Raw genomic sequence first — 13,918 nt, 5'->3', positions numbered from 1 at the left:
CTCAGATAATAGCTGTTGATTAACATCCAACAGTTGAACAAAGCGCATTTATCAAATTCATTCACAGAAATGCAGATCGTAACTTGTGCGCATGCTTGTCTCTATGTGTGTACATACACAAACACACATGGAAGAGGGGTTCCTTGATGCATCGGTAACCCTTCATTAAGACTAGAAAACACAAGCATAGTGAGGAGACAGGCCATGCTTTGTTAAGCTGCTGAGGGAGTTAAGTAATGCTGTTGAGCGTGTGTGCTCAGTGGATCAGCCTTAACTGTCTTTGGCGTTGATGAGATTTATCATAAAGGCATAATGTCATAACCATATCATCAACACAATGGCTCCTTAAGATTAAAGGAGATTTGGTGCGCCAGGATCTTTGAAGTCTCAAATGAAACACTGGAACATCTCAACGCAAGTGAGACACCAACACACTGATTCATGAGCAATCGAAAAAAAAAGCAATGAGGTATAAATGGTGAATGGGGAGGTTTATGCCGCGGATGCCCACAGGAACACATAAGGCACATTCCCATTCATATTATTCCTTCCATCTGTGTGGAATATGTGGAGTTTTGTGCCTGTTCAATGTTATGTCAGAATAATGTGAGGTGCTCCCAGATGTACAGGCAGCAGCATTATCGGAACCTGCTTCACAGCACTATATGGAAACAACAGTTCCTTTGTGTGTTTACGCAAGCAAGAGAGACGGGAGAGCGCTTTTGACAGAACTTATTACCATATAGCCCCTCTCTAATCCTGCCATTCCTTTCTCCACCTATAATATGCCTGCATATCCGTTAGCGAGGCTACAGACGGAGAGGAATCTGCAGTGGAGGAGAGGGTGATCAGAGGGCGAGTAATTGAAAACACACAAAGAGTACTGACTCAGAGAACCCAGCTACCAAGGGAAGGTGTGTGTATGTCTGTGTGTGTGAGACCATGTGTTTATGAGTGTGTGTGTGTCTGTGCAATGCATTGAAAGCCCTGATGAACCAAGGTTTGAATTGCGAAAGAGACAAACTCACTCTGCGTGACATCTGACTAAATACTTTCATTGTTTCTCCTGCTGAAAACAAGTATCAAGTATCGCAGCCGGGAGTGCAAAGAGACAATGCTCTGAGACCTGCCTCGTTAGTTTACTCCAATGTGAGCTCATTGCCACAGAATATACACTGTATCGAGTCAATCCACAATTTTGTTCACAAATCTTGACATTCATTTGCCACTGGACTGAGATCATTCTAGCTGCTGCACAGCAGTATTTGCTCGTTTTCTTTATATGAGTGGAATCTCACTTGTGGTTAGCCTCGTGTTAAGACGCTGAGAAAATCCCATAATTTTGTAAAAGCAGTTTTACTGAAAATAAAGTGAAACTGGATCTAATCTCAACAGCAAAATCTGGACTTCAGAAAACGACTTCAATACTATGGCGACTATTTATTCCAGCCTTCATGCTGCATATGAGCATACTCATACTGTGTAACCCTGCCTGTGTGTCAGTGTCTCTTATCACCAACTCACCAGCGGCAAGAAGAGAAAACAGTGCTTGAACACTGTTTATTCATCTGAAAGTGTTAAATAATGTAACCCTGTGCACTACTACTCGGAAACATCCTGAGGCCTCATGGAAAGATTTAGCACAGAGAGAAAATGTGAGCGATACCGGGGAGAACTTGAGGTTTCTTTCACTGAGGTCTGAAATATGCTCGCGGCATTCGAGCCATGAGGATGAAAAGCTTTGGGACCAGGGGGCTAATTTACATAAAAAATCTGCACCTATATGGTTGATTTCTACACTTCCCATATCACAATGCAAAAGCCTCCAGTGCTTCAGAGCAATTCAGCATTTGGATTGTTTGATTGTTTGGGGCTGTCTGGGCTTTCAGTCATATGGCAGTGCTCCTCGGGACACAGGCCAAATTCATAGCATATGTTGGAAGGGTATGACAGGAGTTCAGCGAGTATGTGTTTTTGAGGTGTACACACACACAGACACCCACACACAGAGAAATTGCCTTTGTTTGAACGATATGTTTTTGGCAAGCATTCACACACATTCATGAATAATGAATGCATGTGTGTTAACCTCCACACACAATGACACGCAAACACACACTTTCCCTCTTTGTGAGCCTTACACGTACCTAGTCACACACGAAACCCAACAAATAAACACAGACACTAAGGGCAATTTGTCTTGATTTTGTAATCTTTGAACAAAAAGGTCAAACCGTTCTGATTGGTCGATCGGGGCGCTGATATTGTCTATCTACATCATTTGCGCGAATGGGGTTTTGGATGTGAGTGTGCGTGTCTGTCTGTGCGTGGTTTTCTGTCCCACATTGTTGCAGTCTTCTGCCAAAGACACAACCATGTAAGGTAATTCACCCATCCTGGACGTGTGCTTTGTGAACATTAATATCGCAAACATCTGTGCATGTCTGTGATTGTGACTTGGCAATCTCTCTAACGTTTGCTCTGGACCCTGCGACACGATCAAAAACATATTTGTGCCAACCTTATCTTAAGAGTGGCTTTCATCCGCCATGCTGACTGCTGCTCTGGTATTTTTCTGTTTCTCATTCTTTCTTTCCCTCCCTCCTTCCTCCTCTTTTCCCTCCATCACCAGTCGTGAGGATTTCCTCTATTATTCACGTTTTTCTCCCCTTTTCCTTGCTTTCCCTCTCACTTTCTTTTCTTTTCTTCTTCTTGTGGCCTGTTTTGATTCAGGATGTGCCAGTTTGGGTGGTAGAGCTCCCCAAACCCTGAAGGGGCATTGGAGCCCTCGGAACATTGGTCTCTGCCTCTCCATGCGTCAGCATTGTGAGCATGGGCTAATCGTTAGAGCAAGGCCTCAAAGAGAGAGCACAAAAGGTCACCGTGGGTCACTTTGGCGTCCTAACATGAAAGGAGCTCCCAGTTTCAATGAGGATTAACCAAAAATTCTATTGACTGCGACACTATGGGAGCTCCCAGAATCTTATACATGTGAATTCCTCCTCCTTCCTTCTCCTCTCCTCTCCTCTCCTCTCCATCCAGCAAACATACAATCACAAACATACAATGAACACATAATTCAGAAGAGAGTTAAAGGAGTTCAGTGGCAGCACAACTAACAGTCAAATCCTGCCCCTTGACCCCTCTGGTGCCTTTCAGTGTGTGTGTGTAAATGTATTTGTTGTGAACACGTGTGAGGGAATTAAAGTGTCTGTGTGGCCAAAGACAGATTACGAGTCACCCAGCAGAGCCTAATTTAGAGGTTAATGTGTCAGGTAATGAACTTAATGTGCACACGCTATGGTGCTGTGAGGTAAAATCTGACAGGGCATACCTTCAAAGTCAGTTCCAAGTTCTTTCACTACTTAGAGGAGCATTACACTCTTGTGCACTCTGATAAAGAATGATAGACTGAGATCAAAATTCAAGAATTGTTTCACATCAGATGAATATATGACAGAAGCAGAATGGAGATAATGAGATGACCAGATGAAAGAATTACTGAACTATAGCTGTACCCTCTGTGTTAATGTGCAGACCATGGGGGCCCACATTCACTGCCTTTGTGACCTTAAGGCTATTCCATACAATGTTGCTCAGTTCCAGTTATCTCTGTTCTTTACATTTTACAGAGGCCAACAGCAGGGTGCTGCTTCACTAGCCTGGCACCCACTTCATGTCATGGGCAGAGCTTAATAGCTACATTCCTCCCTGGCAGTAAAGCTTTATGTGCCCATACATCCAAGGGGTCATTATGACAGAGGCAAGATTTCTATTATCTTCCAACATGAACTTCAAAGACGTTCCTCTAAGTCGAAGGGTCGATCATGCAGAACCAAGTCCTATTCAGGTCCATTCCTAGATTTCCATTGCTTCTGACATGCTTTTTTTTTTCTTGGTAGTGAATCGTGAATAGGTTCTTACACCTGACAGAGTGCTGACTAATGATAAATCCTCTAATCAAAGAGAAGAAGGCTACACAGTCATCTTTGCTTTGACTTGGGTTTGATGTTGATTATTAAGAACACTCACATCAGAGCACATCAGGCTAATGTGTTTATGCAACTGCCAAATTCAGATTCTTTGTTTGATCACACGTATAAAGTTATAGGTAATGAGTATTATTTCAGCTTGAAAAAATGTAAGTAATAATGCCTTCTTTATCTGAGAATTTGTGACTCATAACTTAATAATATGTTTGCATCATTTTTAACCTTTTGTTACATTATGTAAGTGAAAGGAGTATTCCCAGGGGGCCACTCAAGGATTCAGAAGTCTTGCAGTCAAAAGGAAGACTACACAAAGGATAGGTCTGACTAAGAATCTGGTAACCGTAATAGATTGTTTTCTTCTAAATTTCCATGCAAATCAGAATAAAATCTGGAAATTCTTTGCTCAGTCTGTTGAACTAAAGGCTCCAGGGAGCCCTGCGCACATGTGTGTCACTGATTAATACAACAGGCTTTCCCAAAAAATGTGAGGCAGAGGAAAAAAGAAAACACCGACTATCAAAAGGAAAACACAGATTTCCCATCATCATCTTCCCCTGTGTCACAGCTGCTGGTGAAAATTCTGGGAAGTAGCCGTAAAGCTGGTAGTCACAGTTCCTTGGCCAACTGCCTGTCTGATACAGAAGCATCAGTGGCACCAGGAATGTCATTTACTATCAGACACCTGTGCGTAAGCGGGGGTGATAATGAAGGTATGCTTTAATACTGATAGTGCTGTTCATAAAAGGAAGAGATAGAACAGTCAAAGAAATGGTGGGAAATATATTGCCCCTGATATAGCGATGGAGGAGTCATACTGCGCCCCCTTTGTGCACTAAAGGCAGTATTGGGTGCACAGATAGGGAATGGAGCCCTGTGAATCCATAGCACTAGGGCACGAAATGTGAAAAGAAGGGGGCGGACCTTGACTCAAGCATATGTTATCCATCAACAGAGAAAGCACAGTGATATCAGGGCTGGGCTTTAATTACATTTGAGTCTGACTGATGACACTAAGAATAGCATGCTGTTGCATACATGGAGTATACTTCTAGGTGGCCTTGGTGGGCATGGTTACATTATACTGCCTTTAATGCCTATTTTTCTCTGCAAGATCATCAGCCTTAATGTACGGTAACAATGCTCCCTGAGCCACACTATATGAAGCATTTGTCTTGAATCAGTATTTGACCAAAGAGATGCAATTTCTGCCCTTTTTGGCTTTATTTAATATACTCTTAATCAGTCTACGCTACTTTGTAATTCGGCTTACCACTGGCCTTCCAAATAAGAACAGACGATTGGTTGATATGGTAATGCAGTGGCACAAATCTGCTCAAAATTGTATTTTGCATAGAATATTGGACATTTAAAATTGCGTAAATGTTTTCATCTTGCTTTTTGTAAATGATGCGTACGATACATGCAGTCAGTGTCATGCAGCAAAAGTGCCATGTCATGAGCAAAGACTGAGCAACACAGAGCATGATAGAAGAACACAAATTGAAAGAATGGCAGAGACAGACACGTGCACATGAAGTACACAGCCACGCACACACACACACAAACGCACACACACAAACGCACACACACCAATCCCCAAAAGGACAAACAGCTTTTGTTTCTGTCATGCAAGGCTCAGAGAAGCAGAGAGAGGCTTTATTGGAAAAAGGGCTGTGGTGTTTTCCTCTCCAAAATCACTAGGGCTCATTAGAGAAGACATTTCAGAGCTGGAAAAGAGCACATGACACATCACACTTCAGACAGCTGACCTATTTACAGGGTGACTTGTAGCATATCTATAAAACACACTACAGCCCCATCACCAGGGACCAGTCCATAGAGTTGGGGGGAAAATATGAACTAATCTTCTTCTGAGGTTACATACAGGGAAGGGAGGGGGTGTGATTTAGCTGTCAAAGAGAGAATAACAGGAGCTTACACACATCAAACACACTTCAAATACCAGTGACGCACATATTCACGCCCCACAAACACACACTGTTATTTAAGTGTTTTATATATCCATATACTATATATGGATATATTTTCTATGAGTCTTCAGGCGCCACACCACAAGCTTCCAGTGATGATGGCTTCCATGTGTTGCCTATCAATGGTGAAATTTACCTTTTCCATGGAAGAAAGGCCACCCGACACAGTGGCATCCTCCAAAAGGCCTCCCTCTGAGAGAGAAATCTAAATAAATCACAAACTATTTAGTTAGATGATGTTATACAAGTTTTTTGTAGGGGATACCCAAGGGGTAAACACGGTGTTGTGGTCAATGAATCATGCAACTGTCTGAATTTCAGCATTCATCTGAGCTGTTTTGGGGTTGTTGTTTTTTTTAATAGGCCACCTAGGGGGGCACCCAAAAACTAAATTCACTTTTCAAAGTAAAAGACTTACTTCACTTTACAATAATGCGTTATTCTGCTAGTCATCTGTCACTCATTGACACTTTGCAGAACTGGTTGCACACTTTATCTCAGTTTGACTTTTCTAATTTTTGGCTGATGAGGCTGATATTATGACATATGTTTTGAGACCCAGCAGGGAGAATTTGGATTAAACTGAAAAGAAAAAGAAAAGAAAATCTCTCTTTTACTCCTAAACTCATTCAAATTTGCATATAGACTGGCTTCAGCAGTGGCCCTGGTATTTTAGTTATCGGTCCACAAACAGTGCAAAACTTATTATCACACTCTTTTTTTTTTTAACCAAGAAAGGAAAGAATGTTTTGCTCCTCTATTACTTTGTCACTGATGTCCAGCATACCATTATCTTTTAAAAATCACAAACCATGTTCATACTTCACCAAACTACCAATACTGAGAGGACAATACAGACAGACAGTAGCTGATGGTTCTAAATAGGCGCTGGGTGTAGGTATAATGGCTGTCTGTCCTGTTGTGGTAAGGCTATGATAGAGAAGCAGGAGCACTTTTCTATTCTACCTGAGTACTTAAAGCGCTTTATATGACTTGCCTCATTCACCCATTCATACAAGCACTTTTTTCCATGCTTAAGAGCTGTCTTTCTAACATTCACACACATTCATACTCAGATGGATGCACTGGAGAGCAACTTGGGGTTAGTATCTTGCCCAAGGATATTTGGCAAATTTATTAGCCAGTCAAAGCTGCTGGGACATGCTCCAAGGCCCCCACAATCCTGAACTGGATTAGCGGTTAAGAAAACGGAATTGAATATACTTTTAATTTAATAGGAATTTATTAGGCGAGCTCTAAAGATTAGTGTCACTAATTCAATATCTAAGCGAATGTGAAATATGTTCACAATCTGCAGTTTAAGTGGTATTTGCTTAGCTGTGCATCACGAGGAAAAGAATTACTTAGAAATAAGTCACATAATCATTTCTGTTGTGAGCTCCAGTAGATTTGACTTCGTCGTGGACTGGCTGTGGTCAGCTGACCTGTTCCTCTGCTCTGGGGTTTCACTGCTCTTAGTGGATTGAGCTAACTGAATTCAACAAGATAGATATTAATGTTACATCACTCAACGCCAAGCCAGAATAAAGGCAAGTTTAAAATGTAGAATTTGCTGAATTAAACTAATTATTATCATCTAATTAAACACTGAGCCTGCTCTGCACCTATTTAGTATTCCACCTCTGTAAACTTAACCACAATAATAGAAACTCAAACTTCACACAAAACCCCAACAATCAAACTATCATATGATTGTTGACTGTCAGGGCCTTTACCTTACAGCATAACGTTCCTTGAGCTGTTGTTCTGAGGTGGCTCTTTGTAAATAAACCTGAATTGAATAATACAAACTGGTTCATCCTGAAGTGGATAACTGGGTAGTCGGGGTGCCAGTTTAGCTCAGTGAGTGATATCAGCACCCCAGGTTTGAGTCCGACCCCGTTTGCTGCACGTGTTCCCTCACTTCCTGTTTATCATCATTGTTTCACTATCCAATAAAGGCAAAAATGCCAAAATAAACTGCATCAGATTAATCATTAAGTGAAGATAATAGAATGCCCTTCTGGATCGCTCAAACACAATTTAACCCATGCTCTTTTTCTCTTCCGTTGTTATGGAGTGTATTAAAGGCCAAACGTGCATTTGAAGAACATTATGAGGTCAATATAAAGTTGACCTTTGATCTTTCAGATATGAAATGTCATTATTTTTAACCTATTTAACATATGTGTCAGAATTAGTAATAATTAACAGATGGATTCTTGAACCATGGGCAAAAAGGTTTTGTGAGGTCACAGTGACTGTGACCTTTGACCTCTAAAACACTAATCAGGTCAGGTCACAGTTTGCGCGAGATGTAATGGAAATGACTGAGGTGTTCCTGTATTTATAAAATAAAAACAAAATGTATCACCGTGACCACGAAAATGATGCATCCTTAAGTTGAAATTTGAATGCGGCAGCCACACTGAGGCACTCTTTAGTAATAACCTCAGTTTATATGTTCTGAAATGGGGCAGCAAATTCACAAGCAGTTAAACAGTAAAGCTCATCTGTGTGAATACACACCACAGTGTAGACCTACAGCAGGGTGTTGCCAGCGCAGACTGTGCACGATCAGCTCATTCATCTCAGACAAATATTTTTTTAATGTACTTTTAATATGTCAGTGAGAATTTCTACATAGAGTATGTTCCCACAGCACAGAAGCAAGTGTTTTCTTATCTTAAATTGTATCGGCAGTGAAACTCCATCTCTTCCTCCTGTCTCGTTCCCACCTATCCAGTTTAGTCCAGTTGTGTTTTGAAAGGGTGGTCAGATTCAATGTTATTGCATGATTTCATAGAAACTCTCCTCCCTGCCTTTGAAGAAGGGAAGAGCTGACTGAAGCTGAGTGATCCCTGCTGTAAGCCCCAGTCTGGGCAAGACCTGAGTGAGTCCCACCAACAGGCCTCTCTCATACGCATCCACATTCTTCCTGCTCTTTTAAGCAACTAGAACAAATTCATGTCAACTCAACAGATTTACAGGGCACCTTTGAGGCTGTTAGCCCATTGAAGCCGACCTTTGGGTGCATGTCCCAGGTGAGGCCTTTGAAAATAAACAAGAGGACAGAGGGGCTCATTCTTTTAAGGTGATGAGAGTTCAGGGGCAGAGGAAAACAACAATTACCAACGGTGTAGACATTAAGCACTGAATGAGAGCTGTTCAGAGGTAGAACTTTGAGTAAATAAGCAATGCAGGGATACTAGCTGTGTGCTGCGGACATTGATAAAAGTGAGTAATAGAAAACCTTTTTCTGACTCCACACTGACCTCTTTGGTCAAAGTGCTGCTGCTGGGCTGGAGGTGTTGGGTTTCTGTCAGCTTGGCTGTCTCTCGATACTCCATTTTCACACTATAATTAAGGTCTTTCATTTAAAGCGTTAATGCTGCAAAGCAACGTTACTAGTCAACAACAGCGAGGTACCTGAAAACAACAGCGCACATGTTTTAAACGCACAGCAGCTGCGAAGGGTTGATGTATCAGTTCAACACTGTGCAACAGGATTGCAAAACAGTGTGTTTATTCTCCATCCGCCCACTCAGCTTGGCTGTTTAATTCTTCTGCTCTTTCGAGGATTTGGCAACGAGGGAGATGGGCCTTCCAGACTAACCTCGAATGCTCCAATGACCTTACCTTGAAATGAAAGGCCTAACATGTCTCTCTGGCATCAAAGCTCACCGCAAAGCTCTCAAATGGCATATACATACTTTAGAATAAACATAAGGAATGCCTTGTGACTAATTTGAGGTCACATGAAAGTGGCATGCAAAAAAGAGAGCTTTTGGGAATAGGGAGCTCTTAGTCTGAGAGAATGTTTTTGTTGGCACAAATTAACACCACAGTTAATATCTGCACAAAGGCCCCTTGGCTGTAAAGTACAATGAAGCTGTTATTCATCCTATAGATGCCCCCATGACCTTGTAAACAAACAAGAACTACAAAACCTGTGGAAACATTTATTATCTGCCCACTATCACTGAAAGATGACTAACAGCAGAGACATGATAAGTTTACAAAAGTATCAAGTTTATCTTGGTTTATAACCATTCATTACACATTTTACACAAGAGACACATCAAATTACCCAATGGCAAATGGCCAAAACTGCTCTAACACTGGCTCAAGTTTGGTGTTTGAAGGCATGCAAACAATGGTTTCTAGGAACTAGGGAGGTATCAGTGTGGGCCAATTGGCCCTACACATACACAGTGCAAGAAAGAGCCTTTGCCTTGTCACTGCTTTAATGCCTTGGCTCACTGGGTCATGATGAGCTCCTAATGACCCGAACAAATGCATTCTCTATCCCTCTGTGCTTCATCTGCCGGGATTTTCTGCCATTGATTCGGCTCCCCCAGTTCGTGCCATTGCATGTGCCAGTTGATAGGGGATGTTTATGAGTAATTAACAACAATTACGGCCGTTGAGTTTGCTTTATTTGCATGAGGATGGTTTTTTAATTGTGTTTGTGCTAGCACCCAAGCATGAGAAGGCTTTTGTCGTAAAATGACTGGCTGTGGCACTCGAACATAGTGACCAGAGAAAACAGAGGGGAGCTGGAAGCACGGTGTTTTGAAATAAGAGATTTTGCCTTTGAAGTTAAATGATAATAATAAAACATCTTAATGTAGAGTTTAGTAATAATTCTCAAATTAAACGCTGTAATTTTTAAACTGTCAGAATGAAGTGGCTTTAATTATTCACAACAAAGAAAATTCCAGCAGAAGCATTCTGTGTAAGAAAAATCTGGAAGGCTCTGTCTTTCTCGTGCTCTCTCTCTCTCTCTCTCTGCTCAGTAAAGTCAGACAGCTTTAGAAATCATTGCAACCAATCAAGGAGGGCCTTCCCACTTTCGATTAATTCCTCTGTAGATAAATCAGTTCTGCTGGTTAAACAGCAGGGGGCAATCACAAAATAATCCCGAGTGAAGAGTGACTGAAGCTAAATGGTGAAAATAATTATTTACACCAACTTCTAGACCAAAAAAACAGGTGAAAAAAAACCAAAATATATTTAGATTTACTTTTCGCAAATACAGGATCGATTTCATGTAGAAAAAACAAAACAGAACAGAACTTTTATCGCATCATAATAATGTCATTTGTTTTTCCTTACAGGGAAACTGATACTGTCTATAAATTGCTAGCATTTTTCTAGCATGACTGGTCCATTAAGGATTTCACAATATGATATATGTCCTTTATGGCAGCTGTTTTCAAATGATAACTAAAACAGACTTAGAAGTCACAGAACTTACATTTGTGAAAAAGAAGCAGCAGGTTCTAGGGATCAAGTGGCCAGTGCTACAAATTCTCTGCTCAAGCTTGTTTCTAAAATAGGGAATGTTGTAACACATCTTGTGGTGCATTGACATTCCTATATTTTCTATGTTCGCGAGTCTGTTAGTGTGCACTTGAGTCCCAGTGACATAAATTTTGTCATCAGATGGTGAGCGCAAAGGCCTGTATGGATGTCTGCATACCTGCCTGTTTTATGTGATTGCATCAACTCCTCCGTGGAGAATTTACATTGCAATGCACCTATTACAGATGCGCCCCAGGGGTTGGACTTCAAGCAGACTTCAAAGAAGCATAACAGGAATTACTACTTGGCTGTTGGGTCAACAGCTGCCACAACAAGGTTTATCTACATTTTACTGACAGGTGTTTTACCACTATGAAAAGAAAAAAAAGAAAAGTAAAAAGAAAAACTGCATCTCTTGCATTAACTTTGCAAAACACTGTTTGTGTTTTAAAATTTCCCTGTAAGTTATTGTTCTCTGGGAAGAAGCAAGTGCAGTATAATGGCTCGTTGTATATAGACCTATGCTATTTGCACAAATAAATCCAAAAACCATGATGTATCATCAGAATCAGAATCAGAATACTTTATTGATCCCTGGGGGAAATTATTTTTTGTTACAGTGCTCCATTTTAAACGAACATTAAGACAAGACAGACAATACGCTAACTAAGAATAGTACAATATATACATATATATACATACATACATACATAAGTCACTTATAAATAAATATTTGGAAAAGAAACATGTGTAATTGTAGCAGCAAACAGTGTGTTAAGTGGATGCGTTGTACAGGGAGATGGCCACAGGCAGGAATGATTTCCTGTGTTGTTCAGTGGTGCTTTTCGGTAATCTCAGTCTCTCACTGAACGAGCTCCTGTGACTGACCAACATGTCATGGAGTGGGTGGGAGGTGTTATCCAACATTGTCTTTATCTTGGACAGCATCCGCCTCTCCGACACCACCTTGAGGGAGTCCAGCTCCATCCCCACAACATTGCTGGCCTTACAGATCAGTTTATTAAGTCTGTTGGCATCTGCGACCCTCAGCCTGCTCCCCCAGCATGCAACAGCATAGAGGATCGCACTGGCCACAACAGACTCATAGAAAATCCTCAGCATTTTCTGGCAGATGTTGAAGGACCTCAGTCGCCTCAAAAAATAGAGACGACTCTGGCCCTTCCTGTAAAGTGCTGTGGTGTTTTTAGCCCAGTCCAGTTTATTGTCAATGTGTACTCCAAGGTATTTATAGTCCTCCACAATGTCAACACTGACCCCCTGGATTGAAACAGGGGTCAAGTGTTTCCTGGTCTTCCTGAAGTCCACGATCAGTTCCTTGGTCTTTGCCACGTTGAGCTGCAGATGATTCTGCTCACACCACGTGACAAAGGAGTCGACCACAGCCCGGTACTCTGTCTCATCATCCCTGCTGATGCATCCAACCACCGCAGAGTCATCAGAAAACTTCTGAAGATGGCAGGTCTCTGTGCAGTGGCTGAAGTCTGTGGTGTAGAGGGTGAAGAGGAAGGGGGAGAGGACAGTCCCCTGTGGTGCCCCTGTGTTGCTAATCACCTTGTCAGACACACACTGTGGGAGACGTACATATTGTGGTCTTCCTGTCAGGTAATCAACAATCCAGGACACCAGAGAAGCATCCACCTGCATCGCTGCTAACTTATCACCCAGGAGGGTCGGCCTGATGGTGTTGAAAGCACTGGAAAAGTCAAAAAACATGACCCTCACAGTGCTCGCCGGCTGGTCCAGATGGGTGTAGACACGATTGAGCAGGTAGATGATGGCGTCCTCTGTTCCGAGACGAGGCTGATAAGCGAACTGAAGGGGATCCAGATGTGGTCTTACTATGGGTCGCAGCTGGTCCAGGATGAGCCTTTCCAGGGTCTTCATGATGTGGGAGGTCAGTGCCACGGGCCTGTAATCCTGGGGGCCACTGGGACGAGGCGTCTTTGGTACAGGGACGAGGCATGATGTCTTCCACATCACCGGGACCCTCTGCAGACTCAGACTCAGCATAAACAGTTTATGAAAGACTCCACACAGCTGGGGGGCACAGGTCTTGAGGACAAGGGGACTCACTCCGTCTGGTCCAGCAGACTTGCCTGAGTGAAGTCTCCTCATTTGCATCTCAACCTGGTATTGAGTGAAGGTGATGGGTGGGGGAGGGGTGTCAGGACTCTCACAGGAGGCAACATGTGAAGAGAGAGGCTGGCACAGTGGTGTGGCTCTGGATTCCAGGCTGACTGCAGGTGAGGTTGTGGGGGTGGGAGCAGACACTGTGGTGTCGAATCTATTGAAAAACAGATTCAACTCGTCGGCTCTATTCTCACCTCCCTCAGCTCCCCTGCTGTTGGTTGGCCTGAATCCAGTGATGGTCTTCATGCCCCTCCACACCTCTCTCATGCTGTTCTGCTGGAGTTTCCACTCCAGCTTCCTCCTGTAATTGTCCTTAGCCTCTCTGATCTTGTCCTTTAGTAACATGTAATCAAAATATCAGATTTTGTTTTTCTTTGAATAGCTGTTTCCACAGATGACTTGCATCATGTTGATGATCTAAGTTGTCCTTCAGAACATGTCACATCTCCCTCACAGTAGAGCTTGTATCAGATGCAT

This window comes from Rhamphochromis sp. 'chilingali' (assembly GCF_963969265.1).
Source record: "Rhamphochromis sp. 'chilingali' genome assembly, chromosome: 2".
Taxonomy (NCBI): Eukaryota; Metazoa; Chordata; class Actinopteri; order Cichliformes; family Cichlidae; genus Rhamphochromis; species Rhamphochromis sp. 'chilingali'.
This window is presented reverse-complemented; position numbering follows the sequence as displayed.